Genomic DNA, 8,453 nt, shown 5'->3' on the forward strand with positions numbered 1-8,453 from the left:
CAATATTAAAATATCTAACCTTATTATTAAATAATATATAAATTTTAACAAATTAACAATTTTTTGAAATTTGACCATAATTTAAAATATAAAATAATTAATTTTTTAATTTAAACCTCAATATATCAAAATTAATAATAATCTATTAAATAATTATATATTATTAATTTAAAAAATTTGATATTTAAGTGTAAATGTAAAAATAATATTTTATTTAGATATTTAGGGTTTTGAAAACAAAAATTTGAAATTTGTGAAAAAATATCACAAAAATCGCAATTTTGGTGGAGAATCACTTGTCTGCCCAAGAAGGGTGAACACATCCTCCCTACACGCGCGCAAGTGAAAGTTGCAGGGTGGGATGTGCGAGAAACCTCAGCGGGTTGTAGGGTCATCGTGGGCGGATGTAGCATCACTCGTGTCTGAAGCCTGGGTTTGACTGAGTTCAGACAAGCTTTGTCCCCTTCATGCGTGTGCAAATCCTCCTTGTCTGAGGGGCTGTGTGTGCATGGTGCTCGAGTGCTCGACACTCAATGAACCAAAATTTTAACACACCATATCTCTCTCATTTTTTATTGAAATTGAGTTCCGTAAATATAAAAATTGCTTAATTTTTCGCAAGGAATCCAAATAAATTATTTTCATGATTCTTTTTTAATTCATATAACATCATCAAATAACACATAAACTACCATGAACACATCGAAATCAACAAATTAACAAATTCATCATTTTAAATTCATATTTTATGAAAGTAAATCATTACCATGGCTCTGAGGCCAGTTGTTTGGATTTATTTTACCAAGATCTAGATTTACTAACAAGTATGTTTCATTAACATCCTAAATATGAATATCTCTAATACAATGAAATTAAACACAAAAGAGTTTAGAAAACCTTACATTGATTGCACCAGAATAATATGACTCATTCCGGTCAGATGTCTAACCCGTATTCCTTTCTCTCGTAGAGTATTAATAAGATCTCAGCCTGGATCTCTTTCTCTCCTTCGGGTTGGTTACCACCATCTTTCGCACTATGATTGAGTACTTGACTTGATATGTGTGGGTATAGAACTCTATCACTATGGCTCGAGTATGAAGAACAATGAAAGATGTTTGAAATTCTAGAAGGCGTCTCTTATCTACTAGTTGTCTGACAGAGTAAGAAACTAGATTTGGTAGGTTGAAAGTGTTGGATGAGATGAGAGCATCATATTCCTTTTGTAGTGTTTTAACTAGGGCTTAGTTTTGAATTATATGGATTAAAAAAGAATAAAATAATGGACAAAAATTACACATAGTGGCCGGCCACTAAAAGGCCTTTTACAAGTTACAATTTTGTCACTTTATTTCAACCAATTATTCTTCTTTCAATAATACCATATTTTCAAATTTCAATCATATAAATGTCCAAACTATTTATTTAATAGTTATAATTAATTATCAAATAAAATTACCATTTATATTATTTATTAATTAGACCATGCAAAGTCTCTTAATTAATAAATAAACCCCAAAATCTCTTTTCTTCACAATTAAGCCCTTGCTTAGTGAAAATTCATGAATAAGACATAGTCTAATTTTAGAATTATAATTGATGAATTAAACTAATTAATTGAGTCTACAGCAGTATTATCTCAACTAGTGAGGGGATCATGAGCCTATATAACGAGCTTTAATTTCAATAAGTAGATCTAGCATTTACCAAGTAAATTCACTAACTTTTTTAATTTCTCCTTGCACCACTATAGATTCGAAATTGCACTCTCAATTATATAAAACGCTCTATATGTACCAAGATATAGGTGCGTTATGATTATTAATTGTTACAACCTTAATAGTCGAAGATCCTCTATAGATGATCTACACCGAATAGGGACAACTTTACCGTTCTACCCTTCAATTTATTTTATCCTTAAAACACTTAGCTACCTATAAATGATATTTCAGTAAACTAATATAGTTACTAAAATGAGGCCTCAATGATTTATCTCTATTAAGCCAAGCTCAAAGGAAATTATCGTTTCACTTCTAAATACTTATAGAAGCTATAGATTCTATATCCATGATTAGCGCTCCCACTCAATTGAACTATCATGTTCCCAAGATGTAAGTGTTCAGCCAACCAAACATTAACGAACAACTCTAAGAACATAAATAATACAACTAAGATCGAACCTAACCATACACGATTAAGATTTTAGACCTATGATCAACTGATGATATTGACTTAGAAAGATGTAACGGTAAGTTTATGATATTTTATCCAAGTTTAATATTAGTCTAATCTAATGTATACTCCATACATCTGATACTGGTAAACTTTGCCAATACCCTAGAAAGGACATAACACTGACAAATCATGTCAGTCTAAATCCAGTACACTGACATATCATGGGACATAAACTTTTGAACATATAATCTTGATTAAATTTTACTGTGTTGACGACACCATAATTATGAACAAATATATATGTTCTGGACTTAATAGAATTTATTCATTAAATATAATCATGAAATAAATCATGTGAACCATACAACATAGAATGATTTCTGATCTTTTATTAATTAGTAAATCTGATTATATTGAAATAAGTTTTATTTAGGGCAGAAAACCCAACAGGTCTGTGTCCAGGACTGGGGCCGAGACCAAAAATTATACAGACAGTAAATAAAAGGAAAAAATAAACTACGAACACTTTACTTATATTAGCAAGTACATTCAACAGGAAACTGTTGGAAATTATTTTACCAGGATCTTAGATCTACTCACAAGTATGTTGATTAACACCCTAAATATGAACTTTTAAAACGATTATAAAATTAAACACATATAAAGTATGAGAAACCTTACATTGGGTGCAGCAGAATAAAATGTCTCCTTCCGTAAAGATCTCTAACCCTTGTATCCTTTCTGTCGCAGAGTATTATCAAGATCTGAACCTCGCTCTCTTTCTCTCCTTTTTTTAGTGCTGAATCTCCTTCTTGTTGAATGTCTTTCTTCACGATCTTCCTCACTATGATTGAGGTATCACTTGCTGTGTGTGGACACTACTCTATCACTAAGAGGTTCGAAATTTACAAGAGAGAAGAAGAGAGTGAAGGTGGCGACTAGGTATAAAGAGAGAAGGCTCAGGTTTTTCTCTGAAGGAAACAAGATGTGAAAAGTGTTAAGTGTAAATTTCCTGAAGCCTTCACTATCTATTTATAGCATTCCACTAGGGTTAGGTTTGAATTATTTGGCATTAAAATAATGAAAATATCAGATGATAAAGCCTATAAAAGTGACCGACCATGGCATAATGGATTTGGGCCTCACTTTTGCAATTTTGCAGTTTTATCATTTCTGCATCTCATTTTCTCAAAAACGCCAATTTTCAAATTCAACCATTTAAATGCCAATTCTAACTATTTAATAACTATAAATAATTATTAAATAATATTGTCATTTATCATATTTATTAATTTAACCATACAAAGTATCTTAATTAACAAATATGCCCTAAAAACTCTTTCTTTACAATTTCGCCCTTACTTAGTGAAAAATTCACAAATAGACATAGTCTAATTTGAGAATTATAATTGATTAATTAAAACCAATTAAATGAGTCTTACATGTAATATTGTCTCAACTAGTGGGGGGACCATGGGTCTATATAGCCGAGCTTCCAATAAGCAGATCAAGAATTTATAACCTAAATTCACTGACTTATTAATTCTTCGTTGAATCCACGCATAGAACTTAGAATTGCACTCTCAGTATATAGAACGCTCTATATGTTCCACCATATAGACACGTCATTAGTTATCCATTGTTATAATCCTAATTTGATCAATGATCCTCTATATGAATGATCTGTTGGGTTTTATGCCCTAAATAAAACTCATTTCAATATAATCTGATTTACTTATTAATAAAGATCAGAAATAACATTTTATGTTGCATGGTTCACATGATTTATTTCATTTCATATAATCAGATTTACTTATTAATAAAGATCAGAAATAACATTTTATGTTGCATGGTTCACATGATTTATTTCATGATTATATGTATATAATGTATGAATTATTATTATTTCTAGTACTAATTATTATTTCTAATATTAAATAGGAAAATATCATTGATTGTGAAATTAATTGTTTCATAATTAATTTTGGTACAATCTAAGTTTAGTATATTTTCCTAGTATTAAACTAGAATTAATAATTAAAGTTTTCTCTATACTTAATTATTTATTTCTTGAATTTAATACATTTAATTAAATTGAAAATTTTAATATCTAAGTTGATTTTCATCATGATACTTAAATATTGTTATTTTCATGTTATTTAATTAAAGTTGAAAATTATCTTAAGTTTGGAATCTTATTTCAGAATAACTTAAATCAATGATTAAATTTTGAAATTGCATTTCTTTAATGTAGAAATTTCGAATTTTATTTGAAAAATAGATTAAAGTTGAAAATTATTGATTTAATTTTGGACCAACTTAAATCAATGATTTTTCATTTAATGATTAATTAAAATAAATGAACTAAAATATATTATAATTAGAAATTAGATTAATTAGTCAATGAAAGTCTAGATAGATATTATCTGTTTTGCTTGAAGTATTTTTCTAGTGTATTTAATTAAATAGAAAATTACTATTTAAGTTGATTTTTAATCATGATACTTAAATATTTGAAATTTTTCTTAGATATTTAATTAAATAGGAAAATTATATTTTTTGTTGAAAATTAATTTTATTAATTAATTTTGGGCCAACATAAAATTAGAGTAATTTTCCTGGATTTATATTTATTTTATTTTAAAGCATTTTCGAAAGTTGTATTCTTATACACTTCATTTTTCGAAATGCAATATATATTTATAGAAAATTAAATTTGAGTTGTAAATTAATTTAAATTAATTTTGAAACAACTTAAATTGAATATTTTCTAAATATTTATGAAAATTATTACTAAGATGGAAATAATTCACGTTATTTTCATATCCATCTAAGTATAATTTATAATATTAAATTAAAATTTATATTTGGAATTTTTCATTCTAAATTGGAAATTTTGATTAAATAAATATATATTTAAAATAAATTGATTAAAATAAATATTAGGAGAAAATACAAGCTTCATTAAATAATGAGCTTTATTATAAGGATATTCGATCTCCATTGTTGGTTTTACATAGCTATTGTTTTAGTGAGTAATCCTCCCTAATGGAGGAACGTTCATTAGCAAGTTAGCACCGTTTAATCTCGAAAGATAAGTAATCTTGTAAGTTTTTTATATAGTTTATGATCACCCTAATGGTGGCGACTGTATAAGACTTGCAAGAATATGAAACAATGGTGGAAGCTCATAAGATAGAATAGCCTTGACTCTCGCCTAAACGGGACAACGCGGATTCACATCTTGATCGAATAAAAGGATGCTAGAATGTTGATCATTTTAGATCAGCTGACAACTCTATTCAATGAATGATAGCTTTGACTCTCGCCTAAACGGGACACTTGTAATAACCAAAATATTCAGGTATTATTTTTTTTTCTATGCTAGTCTAAATATCTTGATGTAGAAATACTAAATTGCAAAGAATATATTATTATTAATTTTTTTAATCTTGTTAGAAATGGATAAGAGATTGTATTAATTTTAAAAGAGTATTAGTAAATTAAAAGCCCAAATATAATATAATGAGAATTTAAGTTAAAGTAAATGGATAGATGAGTATAAATGGTATAGTATAATGCCTTGAGCCATGTATATTCGGCCAAGAAATGGATGATAAGCCCATGCATGATTATAATTATTATTATCATTTAATTAAGTAATAGTTAGTAAATGATATATGATGGTAGTGTATCATTTTATGATGAAATTAGAAATTGTAGTAGTGATATGGTGTAAGCCTTTTATGGCACGTAGAACCAAGTGCAATGAATATAATTTTTAGATATTAATTAAGTTAATGTTTATAAGCATGGACATGTGGCAGTGAGTGGGGTAAATGATGGGATAGAATGGAGAGATTCTAGCTGAGAAGTCACCACGTGGATGTCTATGAGAAATAGGGTCATATTAATAAAACAACTAAGACCAACTAAAACTATTTCAGGTTGCATAGTAGAGCTTCTCTCATTATCTAACAAATTTGACCGAGTAATAAGAGAAAGTCATGGCTTTTTAGTTGAGTATTTGAATATTTTTTTATTTTAACCTTGAGTACTACGGCTGGGTAAGGTTAGTAAAGGCCTATAAATAGAAGCTATCACTCACATATCTTCTCACAAAAAGCCAAAACTAGATATCATTCTCTCTCTCTCTCTCTCTCACTCAAATAATATTCTGCCGAAGTCACTTCTCTTTAAATCCCTTGTTTCAAAATTTACTTTGTTTCATTAAGGGCCAACACCATTACTGCCAAGATCATATATATATATATATTCTCTTTCCCTTAATGCTATCCTATAGTCATCTTCTTCAAGTTTATTAGTTATTTCAAAGGCCAAAAGTATTATCTCATATATATAGATATCTTTCATCTTATCGACGTCACCACCATTATTTTCACAATCAAATTTTAGTACTCTGCCAGATTTCTTTTTCAATTTAAGGTATTTTTATAATTTTAGATTTGTAGATTTAAGATTAAAAATTATATATTTATGTAGTACATATATATATACTATTATGATTAATCCTAACCATTAAGTATGAAATTTAGGTTTTTCGTAAGACCATTATTTCTCAAGGATCACTCTCATTACAATCAAGGCTAGAACTCCACATTCGAGGTAAGGAAATTAAGTAGAAAAACATAAGTTTTCTGTATGCAATAACATTCATAGAAAGGGTGGGAATAGTAAAAGAGAAATTAATTAAGGTCTTCTGCCGGACTCTTTATTGTTTGTTATTTAATGTACTGTATAATATATATTTAAATAATATGTTTATAAGATTCATGTTATTTATGTATATTTACAGTATTAGAGCATGGCCATTGCTAAAGGTATATATATTTAAATAATGTGTTTATAAGATTCATGTTATTTAAGTATGTATGTAAATAGTGTGTTTATAAGATTCACATTATTTAGTTATGATTGTTTTGTTATTTAAATAATGTATAGTAGTTTGCTATTATTTAAATTAGATAGATTATAGTTTATGTGACATGGTTTGGCTGAGAAGATAATGGTCAAATACTTGATTATTGGGTCTATATGGTAGATAGGGGCCATTTAGTAGTGAGTACGATTTTACTGAACCCAGCCCTCCGCCATTTAGTCGAATAGCTCGAGTTTATTTGCCAAAGTCGGACTCGGGCGTAATTATGTGATTTAGCTTAGAACCTAGTTATTAGTGACTAGTGATATAATTAAATTTATATTTTGCTATCTATCTAAATGTGTGCATGTGGATTTTAGTTTAGTGTTATTTTTATTTATGTGACTACTTGACACACATTTCCTTACTGAGTTTAGTAGCTCACCCATATTAAATTACCATGTGCAGACCAAAGTAACTAAAAGTCTAGAATACCGGTGGCGAGTGGAACTTTGGACGCTTGTGTGTGTGAACTCGCTGAGGGCCATATAACTGCGGGCGGTCTAGGGCACTCTGTTTATTTATTTACGTTATTAAACTTATGTCGCAATTATTTTAGTTATTAATTATTATGTTTTTTTTAACGAAAACTGGCCAGTTGTGAATATGTTCAAGTATTAAATAAAAATGCGACATTATAATTTTTCGCGTTTAACGCTTGTAAACAAAATTAATATTTTTTTTTATAAAAGTACGGGCGTTACAGTTTGGTATCAGAGCGACAGTTATATCGGTCCCGAACGTTCTCACGAGTTACACACATCAGCCAAAAAGTTTCCGCTTGCCACCAAGTAAGTCCATTATATATGCTTGTATTTTATGTGTATTTTATTTATTTATTTATTTATTTATTTTTTTTGTAATTTCTAAATTTGCATTTTACTTTTAAAAAAAAAAACCATAGTACCAACATCCAAGTTTAGGTACTACCCATATGAAATAATTTTTTTTTAATACATATAAATATATTTCAAGTTAGTTTAAAATAAAATTTTGGGTGAAATTTTAGAACTTGATGTTAGATAGCACCATATGACTCTTGAAAAAAAAAATCATAGAAATTTTTTCTTTAAGTAACCATATAAAGAAAAGAAAAATGTGTGTCTTATTATTTTATGTGATTATTTATTTTATCTTTGAATAAATAGAAATTATTTGTGAACTAGTTATGTAAGTATGGGCATTTTTTTTTTTGAAAATAGTGATATCTTATTTAAGTTTATCTTCTTTTAGAGATTCTTAGAAACAAACAAGAAACATTAGGAAATAATGTCTCCAAGAAGATCAGTTCGAATCAACGACAATAGAAACATCCACATGGATGCAGCTCCAGCACCCG

The sequence above is a fragment of the Cannabis sativa genome, chromosome 2 (genome assembly GCF_029168945.1).
Source record: "Cannabis sativa cultivar Pink pepper isolate KNU-18-1 chromosome 2, ASM2916894v1, whole genome shotgun sequence".
In the NCBI taxonomy this organism is placed as follows: domain Eukaryota; kingdom Viridiplantae; phylum Streptophyta; class Magnoliopsida; order Rosales; family Cannabaceae; genus Cannabis; species Cannabis sativa.